Consider the following 17571-nt stretch of genomic DNA (forward strand, 5'->3'; position numbering starts at 1 on the left):
TAGCTTACTTTCAAAATGAAAATATTTCAATAGCATTTTAAATTTTTCAAAAGGTTACTATTATGCTTCATTAGATATCTTGGTGAGCATTTTTTTTTTTTTTTTTTTTTGGCTGTGTTGGGTCTTCGTTGCTGTGGTGGGCTTTCTCTAGTTGCGGCGAGCAGGGGCTACACTTCATTGAGCTGCACCGCCTTATTGTGGTGGTATATCATGTTGCAGAGCACGGGCTCTAGGCACGCAGGCTTCAGTAGTTGTGGCTTGCGGGCTCTAGAGCAAAGGCTCAGTAGTTGTGGCACACGGGCTTAGTTGCTCTGCAGCATGTGGGATCTACCCGGACCAGGGCTCGAATCCGTGTCCCCTGCATTGGCAGGCGGATTCTTAATCACTGTGCCACGAGGGAAGTCCCTTGGTGAGCATTTTATCTTTTCACTATATCTGAATTTTGGAGTGAGTGTGTGAATTAAAGACATAATTAGGCTGCCAGATAATATCAGTTTATAAAAACGTTATTTGCAATTTATTTCAGTAGCATTTAGTGGAAAATTGTGTTTTCTGTATGTACATTAGATTTGTCATATTTTTATGTGTGTTAAAAACATGGTATCCTCCAAATATTTATTTTATAAAGAAAAATTTTTAGGAATATAAAACAAACTCACATTTATTTATTCTGTCTTGTCCTCTTTTTTAACTTGACACTTAATACTTACCAGTGCCTTGAAAACTCACAAAAATTGCATTATACATTATGCTTTCATAATTTCTGATTATTAGATGATTATGAAAAATAAAAAAGATCTTTCTTCTGCTCATGATAACCAATTGTTGCATGATATGATATTGGTTGAAACACCGTAAGATAAATACTTTTTTGGTTCATAATAATTGTATCTGGTCCTGGAATAAACATCAGTCTAATTTTGAGAAACAGAAACAAGTTTCCCCCAAATGTATTTTTCATTGGATGAAGCAAAGAAAACATGTTTGGTATACAAGAATTGTTGTTAATTACCTTGTGTGTAAGATATTTATCAATTTATCAGCCCTTTGAGCGTGCATAATAGAAAAAACACACTATACTGGGCAGAGAGTTGTTTTGTACTTCCTCTTAAGCAATTCATTAAAATGTAGATAAATTTTAAGCTCTTTTATTTTAAAGTGGACTAGCTATATATCTTCCACTTTGTTTTCAAATGCAAATGGTTAAGTGTTTTGCATTCTAATCAGTAAACAGCCCTGTGACTAAATCATAATTTAATGATCTCTTCCTAGAGAGATAATGATGCAAAATTTAGATCTGAAAAGAGGATTCTCATTTTTATCTAATTGGGCTGATCTTTCTGTAAAATCTCTGCAGGCTTTGCAGTTGTGCTAATAATAAAACCCTGGATGAAATCTACATTATGAAAGATGCTATATTTTTGTTCAGGAATATAAATTATTGAAACATATCTTTATATATGAAATGGTATATATATATGGTATTTTTTTGTATGTGTAATAATGTGCATTTTCTCTTGAGTTGGGAGAATTGTCTCAGTTTTATTGGAAGTAAGAGCTAGGGCTTTTTGTTTAAACAGTCACGTATACTTTAAATAAATTGGAAGAAAAAATAGTCTTTAATATTTACCCACATATTTCCATTTCCAGGGTCTTTATTTCTTTCTAAAGATCTTAGTTTCATCTGGTATCATTTCCCTTCAGCCTTAAAAACTACTTTTAACATTTCTTGTAGTGCAGCTCTGACGGTGATAAGCCTCTTTAGTTTTCTTTTATCTGGAACTATCTTTATCTTGCCTTCATACTTAAAGAATACTTTCACTGGATCTAGACTTCTAGGGTTTTTTTTTTTTTTTTTTTCTTTTAGCACTTTAAGCTTGCTATTCATGTGTATGTTATGTGTTGCTTTTCTCTCTGTCTTCTTTCAAGGTTTTCTTTTACTCTTTGTTTTTTAGCAGCTTAATTACTGTGCTCTAGGTGGGGTTTTCTTTGTATTTATTCTGCTATAGCATTGCTGAATTCCTTGAATCTATACATTTCTGACTTGCATCACTTTCGGTAAATCTTTGCCATTATTTCTTCAAATATATTTTATGCCCCATCTTTCTCTCTTCTTTTGGGACTCCAATTATACACATATTAAGTATTTTGAAGCTGCATTCATTTTTCTCCCTCCAATCTTGTCTCTCTCTTTGAGGTTGGAAAATTTCTGTTGATCTAGCTGACAGACTGGGTCCTGCCCTCTGGTTAAAAGCTATAAAATAGGAAACTCATCCAGTGCTGTTTCCTTCCTCTGGGTTTCTACCCTTTCCAGCATCTGCCTGTTTGGGAAAACCTTCCAGCGCTTTCAGTTATTACGTTTATATTCTATCCATTCTTTACAGTTTTTTTGTTTGCTTGCTTGTTTTTATTTTATTTTTAAGTTTTTATTATGGAAAATTCAAACATAAGCAAAAGAGAAAAGAGTTTGAGGACCCCCTCCACCATGACCTGTCACCCAGCTTCCAACAGTTAACTCATAGACAATCTTGTTTCAACAATAATGCTACTACTCACCCCTCATCCCAGATTATTTTGAATGGCTCCCAACATCATATTATTTTGTTTTAAATATATCAGCATGTATCTCTAGATAGGGATTAAAAAAAAAAAACCCACAATATCATTATCACAACCACAAAATTAACAATAATTCCTTAATATTACCAAATATCTAATGAGTATTCAAACCCCCCAGTTCTACATATATATAATTTTTTAAACAGAAAAATATGGAACGCTTCACAAATTTGCATGTCATCCTTGCGCAGGGGCCGTGCTAATCTCTGTATCGTTCCAATTTTAGTATATGTGCTGCCGAAGCGAGCACTCTTTACAGTTTTTATCTACAGGAGGGTTGGTCCTGAAAGGAACCATAACTAGAATTCCACAACTTTACATTGGAAAGAATTTCTTACATTACAAATCTTTAAAAATATAATTTTAGACTGTTTAATCATCATAAGGTTGCAGAATAATTCATTAGGTTGAACAGTGTGAAATCACCATGTTTGCAGGACTGACATAGGAACAATTTCATATAATTCAACCTGGTAATTATGTTCTCATGTATTTATAATTAATTTTATCATTGAGTATTTATGGGCATATTGAGTTACCTGTATTTCAGGTTATTTACATTGTATAGAGCCGTAGAAGTGGGAATCCTGGGTCCAAATTTATGGACATCCTTAAACTTATTGAGTATAATTGCTAATTTTATTATTTAATTTTAAAACAATAATACATAATGTAATTATTTTTTCCTAAAATGGTTACATGAATTAATGGTGTCTAAAATGGTGTCTGTCCTAAAATTGGGTAATGCAATTATATTTGGGCTTTGCTTTTTTGTTTTGTTTTGTTTATTTTCATTAGCCAAAATATTATCAAGTTATTTACTTTGATTTATGTGCTATGGTTGTTCGTTATTATCTACATTGCATATATTCATGGTACTTGTCAATTCATGTATGTCTTCTTTGGATACTGTATCAGAATATTTTAGGGACCCTGGAATATTCCAGACTTGCATCATCAAATTTCTTCCTTTACTTATATTTGAGGATATTAAAAGCTGCTTAATTTTAGGAAACTTTTATGCTGGCTTCTTTATACAAGATATGAAAAATTTTAACCATGTTTCCCATTTGTATTAGTGTGATGGACTGAGCAATAGGAAAAAGAATATAAGCCAATAAATTTTGCTTGTTTGGAGGAAACACTATATATCGGCAATATAAGGGTTATGTAACACTCGTGCCTGTAGTTCTGTGTCCTTAAATGTTTTAGCATAAGCTGGCAAAAAACTACCTGAGTGAGAAACACAAAAGATACAGCGGAAGATAGAAGAACTAATGCCTATATGATAAGGCAAATCTTTTGTGTCAATACAAACGGGATTCAGAATCCTTGCTGTGAGCTTATTGTACTGTGGCATAGGGTTTGGAATGCCTTACTGAGTTTGTCTGTTTATCATATTCTGAAAAACAACATGAAAAAAATTGATTGATAAGTCTCATTTAACCCCTGAAAGAAAATAAATCCAGTGCAATGACTAAATAACTGAGTTATGGTTTCTGCTAACACAGTATAACATACTAGCAATTTGTGCTTTAAATGCAACTCTGCTAATTAATTTGTTTATTTTGCAGGAAAAAAGTCAAATGAAAGCATGAATTATGGCCACTAAACACTACAGGGAGAGGACTAATTGGTCCATGGCTCATTTTTAAAGAGCTAAAAATGTGCTCCCAGAGAATGTACTATTATGTCATAATTTTTTACAAAAGTAAAGTCCACATACATCTAGATTTATGCCAAACTTTAAGAATGACTTAAAACAAGGATGACAAATACCTGTGGCACATGAGAATCATTTCTTGTGTAATATCAATGACAGGCATCATTAATAGATCACTTTGTCCTTTCCTGCTGAACTCAGATATAGGGTGGAATCCTTTGGACAGAGTATTTCAGGGGGTCATTGCCAATCAGATCGGTGATCTCGTGAAAGGAAGACACTTTGTCATGCACATCCCTTTTACTAAACAACTTATCCCAAGAGAATAATCTTACTTGGGCATTTATAGTGAATAAAAATGATTTCGATCACAAGAAACAGGAAACCAATACAAACTATTTTATGTAAAATATTTTTCCGCTCACCTAGCTACAGAGTCAAGATGTATTCCAGTTTCAGCTTTTAATAAACAATGAACTTTCAGCTTATTTGAAGATCTAAGTCTTCAAATAAGAATGTCAAGTAACTGTCTCTCTCCTTTTCTTTTCCCTGCGGTGCCTTCATTGTCAGGCGTGCTCTAAGTGTTGATAAAAAACAGCCTCACTTACCTCATGCCTGCTGAGCAATCCTCAGGTTTTATCCCCTGAGCGAGTCCAAGGTAGGTCTCTCATTGGCTCCTTTTGAATCTGCCTTTCATTGCTCTGATCAGAGGGATAGAAAATATTGGTTGTTCATGCCTGTGTCACCTGGACCAGAGGTAGATAAGAAGCATTGCACTTAGCCTCAACTCAGCCATATAAACACAGGGGGATGTTATTCTCTAAAGCTGGTTGAGCTCTATGAATGCAGATAAATGCCAGGCAAACAAAAAAATAGCACTGTCCACTGCAGCTTCCATTCTTATTTTCCTTTACTATTCTGAAATCGTTCTGATGACAGAGATCACAATTGTATTAGTTAGGGAAAAGGTTAAACGGTTATAATAAAGAGACCCCAAAAGACATTGGCTCAAAGAAGAGATAAAGTCATTTCCTGGTAAGAAGTGGGCTCCAATCCATGGAGTCATCCAGTGACTCAGGCTAAGGGGTGTTTTTTTGTCTTCTTCAACATAACACTTTTACCACTGCAGGCTAGCTAGAAGGTAAAAGAGCTGTGAAGCTAGATTATTTTTAAGTAGATGACCTGGAAGTTGCCAACTACATTTCTCCTCATGTCGCTTTAGTGAGAACTTAGTCTTGGGTTCAAACTTGGTCACGAGGGAAACTGGGAAATGTAGTCTTTTGGTAGGTGGCCATGTGCCCAGGAAGAAAAAAAACAGAAGGAACAGATTTGGGGGTGAGGCAGGAGAAGGGAGGAGAGCAAACAACATCCTGTCACAAGGTCCTTTTTTTTTTTTTTTAAATTTTATTTATTTTTGGCCGCATTGGGTTTTTGTTGCTGCGCATGGGCTTTCTCTAGTTGCAGCGAGCGGGGGCTACTCTTCGTTGCAGTGTGCGGGCTTCTCATTGCAGTGGCTTCTCTTATCACCGAGCACGGGCTCTAGAGTGTAAGCTCAGTAGTTGTGGCACGTGGGCTCGGTAGTTGTGGCTCGCGGGCTCGGTAGTTGTGGCTCACGGTCTCCAGAGCACAGGCTCAGTAGTTGTGGAGCACGGGGTTAGTTGCCCTGTGGCATGTGGGATCCTTCTGGACAAGGGCTCAAACCCATGTCCCTGCACTGGCAGGCAGATTCTTAACCACTGTGCCACCAGGGAAGTCCCCTGCCACAAGGTCTTACATTAAGGAGAGCCACTGGTTCTCTCCTTTTTCTCTAACATGTTTACTTCATGTTGACAGTGGTAAAACCTATTGTCCAAAATCAACTGGACAAAATAGACAGGGAAAAAGGATAAACTAAGTCCTTTACTTCGACTAAACTATTTGTCTCTGTAAATGTCAGAGACAAATACCCTTATTCTTGTGGTATCACTCACCATCTGACTATTCAGCCTACGTTTATTTGCTGTAGCAGAATTGGAATAAATAAAATTATCTTCCAAGATGGCAGTGGCTTGTCATATTCTAAAATGACACAAGATTAAAAACTAGGAGATCTTTCAATTTTTTCTAGGCCACTAACCGGTTGTACAACCTTGAGAAAATTTCTGAACCTTACCCATCTCAGGTATCAATATAAAAAGAAGTTGTAGGAGAATATTTTATCTGAGGTCCCTATCAGATTGAAAAGATTTTATATTGTGTTGGAAGTAGAGAGGTTTAGATGAAATTCCCACCCTCCCAAAATACCAGTGTTTTCCTGCAATAAATGTGAATTCATTCTATAACACAGTTCACAGGTCTTTGAGACAAAATTTGATTGACTAGGACTTTAGGGCAATCACCAGTAGGAAAGTGAGCTGGCCATAATTGTCAGTTGGGCGTTTCTGGTTGGAGGATAGGAAATCTTTCTGATCTCCACAAGAAATCAACAAATGCCCTGAAGCCTGAGATTTGGCAAAATACAAGCAATGTCTTAGCTATGTAAGTATAATGTTATTAATGACCATAACATTAGCTAGCCCTTTTAGAATCCAGTTAAAGTATCTGGTTCCATGACCTCCTAAGGGTGAATCACACATATTAATGATCCACAGAATGAAATACAAGATTTTATCTTTTTATTTGTTCCAGAATTATTGCCCTTTGATTTTTAACACATGTCGTTTGTTCTCACATTAAAGGACAGGTTAAAGGAGTATCGACTCTGTCATTTTAAGTCCTCAGAGTTAATACGGTCTTCTTTAGCTTGATTAATATCTAAGCCGAAGGTGGCTGCTTTGTACTTCCAAGGTTGCCTTTGAGGGTTTATCCCTCAGTGGAACATCCGGCTTTCCTTTTTTATAGCAGTTGGCCAGAAAACCTCTGTCGATCTGTGACTATTCTGAACTGATAGACTGAAATGCCATTTCCAAAACTACAGCTCTTCTGCTAAACAATTTTTTCTAGGAGCGATGCCATATCCCTAGCTACTGGGCTTTGCCAAAAGGCAGTATTCCTCCAATGGCCCTACTCTGGGAATGATACCAAATGATGGTTCAGGCCGGGGTAAGTAGTAAATTAGCAGTAAAAGCTAAAAAATACCCCAGCTTTTAATACCTTTTCTCTTTTTTCCAGATGACTGGCCTATCTCTCTCACCTTCTGCTTCTATTCATGAAAGAACTCCTTTTCTCCCCTTCATTTGTGATTTAATAGTTGAATTTTTATTTTACGTGGTGTTCCTCCATTGTGAGAGAGCAATTCACACCTTTCAAGGCTAATGCAATCAAATTTTTACGTGACATAAGTATCTAGTCTTTCTGCAGCACCCACGTGCAAAGGCGTGATGCCTGATAGATTAGGATTGTTTGTAGAGTGGGAAATGTGCTGAACAAAGTGTCAGACAGGAGAATGGGAGCCAAGAGAGGGTTTCAAAGCAGCAAGTTTCTTGGGACAGGAAAGCCTAGATTGGTTGCCTGCCCTTAAATATGTATTAAAAATATGAACTTATCCTTGGAGGTAAGAGCTATGAGGTGTTTCTTGGATGTGGAAGTTTAAGTCACTGCCTCCATTTTGTATTCCTTTTAAAAAAAAAACTTCCTTTAGTTGCCTAAAATACTTTCTTGTTCTCAATACTGTTTTCCTTTCTTGGTTAATCATTTGCATGTCTTCCTCCCTCTCTTCCTTCCTCCCACCGTCTGTCCCTCCCTTTCTTCCCTTTTCCTTACCTATCTTTTTCTTCTTTCTCACTTCTTTCTTAAAATGTAGCTGCCTGGAGTAAAGTTTTTTGTGTATATGCTGACTTAATGGCTGTCCCTGGTAAGCCACGGGTTTACTCTTTGGGTATTTCCTAATTTATATGCAGTGCCAGAGGCTCAGAAGTATGTTATTGTTATTTTCCTTTTAATAAAAACCCATATTTAAGAGCTGACACTTCATCTTCTTGTTTCAGGTATTATACTTTGGTATTCTTTTATATATCTTTGGACAGTTGATTTAAAAAGACGCAACTGGCCTTGCCTGTTGAGTTTTCCACTGTACCCAGCACCTAGGACAATGACTGATAAATAGTAGGTGCTCAATAAACATTTGTTTTTAAAATAATGATCCAGATGTCAAGCAAACTCATCATAGAGAACAGAACAATATGTTTCAGTATTCTGTTGGTTTGGCCAGGATGGAGTTCTGAGTCTTTTGCTCAGCAGATGTTTATCCAGAAGGTGGTAAACTCCCAAGATCAAGTTAGCTTTGTGTCTCCTTGACCTTGGAAATGTTTTCCTACAGACACAGTATTTTCCCTGTTGGAATTTTATTCAATATTCTATCTTTGTTTCTACTTTAGAAGACATGCCACGTGAATAATGAGGCCTCAGGCAAAGAAATTACTCCAGCAGTTCAATTTAAACTCAGGACAAATCCTGCCCTCACTTGCATTTGCAATTTGTGATGCAGTCAGTAAGAACTATGCCCACACATGAACTGACAGAATTGGGGCTTCAAGGTTAGCAATTATTAAAATTAAAAGTTCATTTATTCCTTTTCAAAATATTTTATTCAGTTGCTTCTGAAGCTGAATCCTGAGTTGCCTTCCCCTTGCTGCTCACTATAGCGGCATCCGGCTCTGAGGGTAGCTCACAGCTCTAAATGTCCTCATTGTTCAATGCACTACATGAGAACAAAACCAGACTGTAAGGTCAATCTCACTGCCTTACTAGAGTAAAAATTAGAAGTCAATGATTCTCTAACCATCAAAGAGAACTTAAATTCAACAGGATTTTTTAAAAAAACGTAGTACTGTGTGAAAATTTTGGAAAATATGATCACGGTGGAGAGAAAAATGAAAGGGGTATATAAACCACTTATACTGCAAGGACTGTAACTTTCCCAGATTAATTTTGGAATCCTAAAATAAAATTTGCTTTTTTTGGTGGAATTGATAAGGCATCAGAAGTGGCCTTTTGCAATGGAAATAAGCACGCGGGGCTTTCTTCTACTTTATAATAGTGAATTAATACAGAATAAATAGGAAAAAAATGTTAGGGAACAATATGGTAAAATTATAGACCGTAAGTGTTAGAACAATGTTTTTAAAATGGTAACAGAAGAAGGTGCGTAAATTTATGTATACAATAATTTGGCAGTTTATGGAAGTAGCATCATTTGTAAATTAAATAGCACGCCCCATCACGCCTCTAAATGAGGAAGGAAAGCAAAAAGAATTATTTTTAATAGGTCCATGGCATCACACCCCTTCAACACGCAGCACTGAGAGAAAACCAGACTGGCGACCCGTGTCTGGAATATGTACTGACTGGAACTCTCGGGAGGAGGAGGAGTTTCTTTAAAATTTCTTTTTTCCAGACAAAAGGGGCAGCGATCTTTTGACCTCTTTGACCATAGATGTGGAAAATGGCGAGCAAAGTTTTGGCTTCGTCCCTTGCTTTTCACCATGAAATAAAAGTCTTAAGCCTGTAACTCTCCCTGTCCCACGGGAGTGTGCAAAGGGAAGGAAAATAAGCGGCGTGGGTGAGGGGTAGCGGAGCAGAACCAGCGGAGAGAGGAGAGGCGCGAACCAGCCTCTACCGGGTGGGCGTGGAGCGGAACGCAAGCCAGAACAGGTCCGCGTGCTCTCGGCCACTGCCGGCGGTGGGCGGGGCGCAGCGGCATCTCCGCGGGCAGACCCGCGTGCAGATCAGCTGGGAGCGGCCGGCCAGAAACTCCCGTGGATCCGCCGGGAGCTGCTGGACCCCCACGTCCCTCTCTCGTTCCAAGCCAGCCTGAGGGAGAGGTTTTCCCGAGGGAAGGTACTGAACGGATCTGGTGCAGGAAGCGACTCAGGTGTGTCCGGGGTGAGGGTCAGTTTGCGTTTGTTTCGTTAGCCCTGGGGGCTCCCCAAATCTTTGAGCGAGACAGCAGGAGGGTAAGTGGTTTGCTCCTGGGGGGAGGGAGTCAACTCCTTGTGGGCCGGAGATGGTGTGCAATCAGGGCTCCGTTGTTGCACGAAGTAGGGTGGTCCGAGGTCCCTCAGCCTTAAGCCAGTTAGAGACACCCCCTTTCCCAGCCCCGCCCCCTGGAGGCTGAGGCTGGATTCAGACCCCTCCGGTCAGTCGGACGGAGTAAACGGGTCCTCGAATCCTCCGGCTCCCAGTTTCTCCGCCTGGTCACGGGTAGGTTGACCCTCTTGTCTTTCCTCCAACCTCCCTTACCAGCATTTCTTCCTACCCTCTGGAGAGGATTCCAGACCCTCCTGGAGATTCCAGCCCTCTCCCGAGAGGGGGCTGCGAGGTCCAGCTGGGTTTGGGGTCAGTCCTGGCTTCACTCCTCTCTGCCCCTTACCATCTCTTGGGTCGTAAGGCTCAGTTCTCTTCCGCCAACACCCCCGCCCCACTGTCTTGCTCCCACTCTCAGGGGAGGATTCCAGATCCCGCTGGGGTTCGGTACGCGACGCCAGCTGGAAAAGGGAGATCTGTGGACAGCTGGGTTGGGGGGCGAGAAAACTGGGAGGGTTAGGAGCTCCACCTCCCCAGGCCACCGAGGGGGCGAGGGGTCAGGCTGGGGGCGTGTTGCCATGGCTCCCTGGTAGCGAAGCTGAGGGAGCTAGAGATGCCAGTCATGGAAGGTCCCTTCTTCCTCTTTGTGCCTCTCCTCCTTCCTTTTCTTTTTCTTTTTTTTTTTTTGAGTGAGAGTGTGCGTGGGGAGGGAGCAGGGAGAAAGTGATTAATTTGGAGAGCAGAGACTGGAGCCAGGGGGCTGGGGAACGCTAGCCAGTCCCTTCATTCCCACTCCTTTTGCCCGCTGCGAGCCTCACTTTCTTGTGCAAGGGCAGGACTGAGGAATTCCTGCGACAAGCCAGGGCCCAAGAAGCCTCCGCCGCGCCGGCTCAGGTACCCACGCCCGGAGCCGCGCCCTGGGGCGAGCGCAGGGTGGGTGGTCGGGCTGTCCGCCGAAGGGCGGGCAGGGGAAGGGGTGGGAGGTGAGCGGCTGAAGGCGGGTGTGTAGTGACACAGCAGGGCGGCAAGGCGCGGAGGAAGATCCAGGTCCAGCCCAACTCGAGGGGCGCGGGGTTCCAGCCCCGCCCGCGTGAGCTCCCAAAGAGCCCCCAGAGCTGGCAAGCGGCGCCTGGCACGCGCGCGCGCGATGGCGCGCTCACGGGAACGCCCCAGGTGGGGGGCACATTTGCGCGTGCGCGCGGAGGTGGGCAACTGGTGAGCCACCTGGGCTCGTGCAAGGCAAAGGCTCTCGCCGTGCTCACGTGCGTTCGAATTTCAGGTCCATGGTCTCTGAGATGTGTGCTTTTGGACGAGACATTTATCGACCCCGTCCCCCAGTTTCCCCTTTTGAATAATAGGGATAATATCAGTACCTTCCTTTTAGGGTTTTTGAGCGCCTGGAATGAGATAATTCCAGTAGACAGTTTAGCTCAGTGTCTGATGCATAATGAACACTAAAAGTTATGGTTGCTGATGCCGTTACTTTTATTATAAGTTAGTCCTCAATTAGATACGGCGTGTTCTCATTACTCTGCATTTTTATTGAAGGCAAAATACTAATTTCTACTTTTGGAGACCATCAATTGACATTAATATTACTGGCCAGTCCTACTCCTACAAAGCGTTGCTTTGGAGCAGATTGGAAGATATAAACTGACCAACTGGATGGAGAGAGAAGCTTAGAAAGCTACTGGGGGAAACTTTTAGTGACAAGAAAAAAACAGTTGCTTTTACCGCTTTGTGTGTAAAAATGTTTCCTCTTTCACCTGCTAATGTTGCAATTGGCTTTGTCTTAATTTCATTCTCTTTATAATGGACCACCCTGTGGCTTTCAAAATTTAACTTGGTTCTCGAGTCTAGTGTATAACATGGCTTTCCATTTTATGGCCTTAAGTGCTGCAGTGGACTCACCTCTAGGAACGGCAGGGCACACAGTGTATAATCATTCCTCACAAGCTCCTGAATACTGTCAGTGAATAAATGGAGACAAATAATTATGTCTGGGCAGGTGTGAGTACTGGCTAAGAAAGTTCATTAAAATCTCTTTCCGAGCATGTTTGTACTCTTCACTGCAGAAGTGCAGGACTGTGATGATTAATCTGTGTTTTCCAGATTGTTCTCTGTTGCATCTCATGGGCCCTTCCCTTTAAAGAAAAGGCTACGGACGTTTATTACTACTCTTGGTTATATAGGTGCTCCAACATATCTGGTGATGAGCAAACTATACACCCCATTGACCTAATTACAGGTCTGACAGGATTTGATATTGCACATAATGTATTTATTACCTTAAAGTTAATTCATCCCATTAAATGAAGTAGTATTAAATTCATTTTTAAATTACTTGCTTATTAAAATATTGGCAAGTTTTGATGACGCTGAAGCAAGTAAAACCAGACAGATGTCACCGTCACAAAGCTCCTTATGATTTTACAAAATAGACCTCACCTAGGAAAATGTTTGCTGGATAGGAGCTTGATTTTTATAGTTAACTTCTGAATTCTTTGAAGATAGCAGGTTGTTTGACCCAAAATTGCTTTTTTGAAATATTTTAGCCTGATTCATTTTTTTTAATGGAGAATTATAAATAAAAGTAATGATTTAAGACTGATTTAAGATTCCACTAGTTTTTATCTCATAAAAGAAAATTAAGTAATAGAGGGTAGCTAATGGCATTAGATTTGAAGAAATGAGTGTCAGGAAGCTCTGTGAATATCAATTCAGATAGCAGAGTATTGAGTCAAGTTTGACTTTTGCACGACAACCAACACCCCCTTCTTCACAGTGAATATGTCATCTTTAAAGGGTGCCTTGAGGAATTAGTGTGACAGCTTGCCTGAAATTCATGTGATCATTTACACATTCTTTCCCAGGAGCATTGGCATTAAATGTTTCATTTATTGGAAATTATTTTGCACTTTGACTTATGACAGCCAGCAGTGCCATAGAGTCTAATACTTTTTAGAAACAAAATTTAGCTTTTCACTATTTTGTATTTTCCCTAAAAATTTAAGCAGTAATGCACATGGAAAGTTTAAGTTAGGCTGAAGACAAAGGGTAAAAATAAAAACCCATGACAGATCCAGAAGTGTTGAGTCCTGAATCTGGGGAGCTAATTGACATGCTAAGGTATAATCTAGAGGACCAACCTGTCTCTATACCAAGGCTGTTTTCAATGATGTACTGTATTATCTGATTCAATCAGTGTTCCTTGTTATTTTTTCAAAACGAGACCGAGAATACTATATTTTCAATTATGAACATTTTGATTACAGCTTCATTCTAACTAACTAATTCCGTATGAAGGGAATGCAATTATTATGGTGATTTACATACAATATGCTAAATTAACACGGCTAATGAGTGAAAGCCTAATATTCTTTCTTTTCATTCCTGGAAAAATATTGTGCTAAGCATTCTTTCAAAGAAAAGATTACAGTATTCTCCGGCATTTTATGTCTACCTACAAGTAGAATTGGCATTGAGCTATTTTCTTTGCTATTAAAGTGAAATCTCTCACATTTTGGCAATCCCGTGCCTCTATCCCTTTTTTGGGGGGGAGAGGGTAGAGAATGGAAACAGTTCTCAATTTAATTAGTTATGGTGATTTCTCCTTTCTCTACATCTTTATTGGAGGAAAGATTCTGTATTTTCTGATTTGGGAATCTGGTTAAAACCTTAAACATTACTAATTACTGCAGTTTATTTTATGTGTCGCACTAGTATAGTTAGTTAATTATAGCTTTCTCATTAGCACCATGTAGAGAATAATGAATTAACACATCTCTTTGATCAAAAGAACATCTAAGTTTATCTTCTGAGAATAGAAGTGTTATTGTGTTACCGAAAGTCACTGTAATTTTCCCAAGAAACAAATCGGTTGGAATTCTCTAGCACTGGGATAAGAAGCTTGATGAATGAGGGAGTAGAGCGGTGGTTGCTTGGCAACCTAACATTATTCTGCAATTTCTCCTGGTATATTTATCCAGTAAACTAGAAAATTCTGTTTTGTTAACGAATGTTTTTAGTCAGTGCACAAATAGACCATAACTAATTTAGATTTTATGTATTGTGGATGAAAAATGATCCTGCTTACCTTTCCACTGTGTTTAGACAGTAAAAATACAAAGAGAGAGAATATTCTGTTTTCAGTTTTTAAAAATTTTCTGTAAAAAATGTTTACTTAATTTTCACATTAGTTTATTACTACCAAAAGATTGCAACTTGTGTACCTCTTTGGAAGTCAGATTATTGGGAGTGTGTGTGTCTGTGTGTGTGTATGTGTGTATGTTAAAATTGTGTGTACACAATTTTTCAGTAAGAATCAGCAATAAATTTCGAACTGAGGTGAAGTCTTCAAAAGTCATGATTGACATGATAATTTGGTAAATTTAGGGGGGCATAAACATTCAATCCAAGTGATACTGGGAGATGATAAGAATAATAAATGTGCTGAGTGGCAGATATATAAATGCACTCTGTTCTTTGACCAGGGTTTCTTCTCCAGGTGGTCTTATCACATTCTCTCCTCAGATGTTTGGGTGCATCTCATTTCCCCTATAGTTGTGAAGTAGGAGCTTAGCAAAGCCAGCCATTGCCCATCTTTCAGTCCACCTCTCCCTGACTCCAGGGACTACAATATACCATTTTCCTATTCAGCCTGTGAATGTTAGTGTGCATCGTAATTCCCTTCTCAGATGGTAAAACCTTTTGAGGGCACATGCTTCATTTTATGCATCTCATAAACCCTACAGATTCTGGCACAGTGGGAAGCAAACTGGTGTGGCTGTAATAGTCAGGCTGCCAGGCTTCCAAATCCAGTTCTGTGAACTCCTCAATGTGTGGCCCTGGCTGAGTCATTTTAACCTCCCTGAGACTGATTTCATCTATGGAAATGAGGAGTAATATCCATACCCAGCTCACGTGTGTTATTATGAGCGTTATATGGGGCAGTCTATGTAGACAACTTATTAGAACTCATTAAGCATTCAGTAAATTCTGGCTTTTTTATTATAATAGTTACTCCATGCTCAGTGTATGAATGGATAAAAGAGAGATAGACATAAGTGTGTATCTATGTATATGAATAAGTATGAGCTTATTATATTATTATCATTAAAAGTATGGAACATGGGTTGACACCTACATCAATTATATGCACATATACATCAATTATCTGCACATATACTGGTTGTGATTGTTTCACATCTTTGAAAGATCCTGAGTAGTAGTTTTCAGGCTTGGCTGAAATGAGAATCACCTGGAGAGCTTTTCTTAAAACTAGCAACCCAGAGCAGTTCAATAAGAATCCCTGGAGGTGGTCATCAGGCATGTGGATTTTTGAAAGCTTCCGGTGAGATTCTGATGCAAGAGTTGAGAGCCACCGCCTTAGATTTGGGTAGGTCTTCTATAATATCATGTTGGCCTGAGGCATTGACTCACAGTTACCTTGGCATAATGAAATGTGGTTGAAAAAGAAGAGCTCTGATAAACCTCTGAGGTTTTTCTTACTAATCCCTTTGGTTTAGACAGCGCTTTATTCTCTGAAGAGCTCAAACGTGCTTTTCATTTACTATGTATTTCATTTTTCAGCCAAATGTCTCTGTGAAGATGGTAGGGAAAAAGTCATTATCCTGATTTTGTGGATGAATGGAGAGAGCCATACAGAAATTAAATAATTTGATTAGATTCATACATTTAGAACAGACCCAGATATCAAGATTCCTGTCACTTTTGAGTTCTGGTTGTTTCTCTCTTTTCGCCTTGAGATTTCAAATGAGGGAGGGAAGGTGGTTGTTTTTGGACTAAATAATTGAGTAGGAAAGAGCTGTATAGATGAGAATTTCTACCTTTCTTGTTACAATTCTGCATTATAAGGAAAAGCAGATTTTTTTTTTTTTTTTAAGAAGAGGCACCATAGTCTTATTTAAGATCCAACCCTGTGTCCCTTGGACTGAACCCAGCCTACATATGTGTTATTTGGCCTGAGGCATGTTTAAGAAATATTTGAGCCAATATTTAAAACCCAGATATTTCACATAAAATTCATATTTCTGACTTACCTTGGAAAACTTGATGTTCTTGGAATATTGGACCTGAATGCCCAGGTGACAGAGAGTACCACTGGCTGGAACTGGGTAACATGTCCCCTTGGCAGTCTTAAAGGACCCAGAGTTTTTCATCTTCTCTGGATAAAACCTGGCACTCTCTTGCTTTCACTTTGATTTTTCCCTGTATATAAGTACTACTCAAATGGGGCAATTGAAGGGCATTTAAAGAAGGGACCACATCTTTTTGGGCAGGGTTGAGGGAAACCAACAAGGGCTGCAGAGGCACCCCTGGGGCTGTTACTGCCCTTAGTCCAGTGGGACGACAAGAGAGAAAATTTACTGGAAGGTGAGAGCCATAGCTTTGGGGAAGGCTGCAGACAGGAACTGTGGTTTTAGAGAAACATAGCCATTCTTGAGTCACAGGACACTGGTCTCCTACCCCAAGATCTTCTGCTCCTTCCTCGCAGTGGCTGTACCCACCAGCAGGCAGTGGACAAGGGAGCCTGGTGCAAGTGTCCTGCTGAAGTTGGATCCCTCTGCACAGAGCAGCCTGGAGAAAGGTGGAGAAGGGATCTGAATCTGGGGGGTTAATGAAGAATATGAAGCACACCTTGAAGGCTTCAAATGTATAGAATGATGTGGGTAATGGGGAGGAAGAAAGCTCGAATTGCCAAAAGCAGGACAAGATGGAGAATCATTAAATTTGCATTCAGGGCTATCTTTTCCTCTTTTTCTTTGTTGTTCCTTTCTCGGCTCCTCTTTCATTGCCCCAGGTGGGCATGCTCATGGCCAGAGGTGAGTTTCAGTTGCAGCCTTCAAACTTCAAAACAAACTTGTCTATTCCCTTGCATTATCTCTGCTTTCCAAGATGAGAGCTTTACAGCAGAGCGAATAATGCAAAAGATGTATTCTCTCTTCTAAGGTAACAGGCTTGCATTTTTAGCAGAGGTTCCTGCCTAACAAAAGCTTTTGCTGTAAGTGGTGATTTTAACTCTAGACATTGCAGGTGTCGTACCCAGGAAATGGAGACACCCTCAAATAATCCTCTGGCAGCCTGAAGTCACTGCGACCTGGATATTTGGGTCTCTGGAGGGTACCTCTCTTTGGTGTAGTGGTGTCAGGGTAAAGAGGATGAGGAAATAGATCAGGGATGCATTGGTAGCATCCTGATGTGAGAAATTTGTATGTTCCCTGGCCAAGGGATGTAGTCAGTGTAATAGAAGGTAGATTGGTGAG

At 39.9% G+C, this 17571-nt stretch overlaps 1 protein-coding gene and 1 non-coding gene across 6 annotated transcripts in view; one reads left to right on the plus strand and one right to left on the minus strand.

Moving 5' to 3' along the window:
- Positions 1-2765: 2765 nt before the first annotated feature.
- Positions 2766-2869, minus strand: LOC113628171 (U6 spliceosomal RNA). The gene has a single exon (XR_003435910.1). It is a non-coding gene; the product is annotated as a U6 spliceosomal RNA (small nuclear RNA).
- A 7122-nt stretch (positions 2870-9991) lies between these two features.
- CHL1 (cell adhesion molecule L1 like) overlaps positions 9992-17571 on the plus strand; it is a 199673-nt gene continuing 192093 nt past the window's right edge. For 3 of the 5 annotated variants that reach the window (XM_027121420.1, XM_027121419.1, XM_027121421.1), the window contains exon 1: positions 9993-10133. The gene's annotated coding sequence lies outside the window, so the exon portion shown is untranslated. Of the gene's footprint in view, positions 10134-17571 lie in introns of all 5 variants that reach the window. The other 2 variants (XM_027121418.1, XM_027121417.1) reach the window with 1 other exon arrangement.

The sequence above is a fragment of the Aethalodelphis obliquidens genome, unplaced genomic scaffold (assembly GCF_003676395.1).
Source record: "Aethalodelphis obliquidens isolate GAN/ISIS:26980383/991018 unplaced genomic scaffold, ASM367639v1 scaffold22, whole genome shotgun sequence".
In the NCBI taxonomy this organism is placed as follows: domain Eukaryota; kingdom Metazoa; phylum Chordata; class Mammalia; order Artiodactyla; family Delphinidae; genus Aethalodelphis; species Aethalodelphis obliquidens.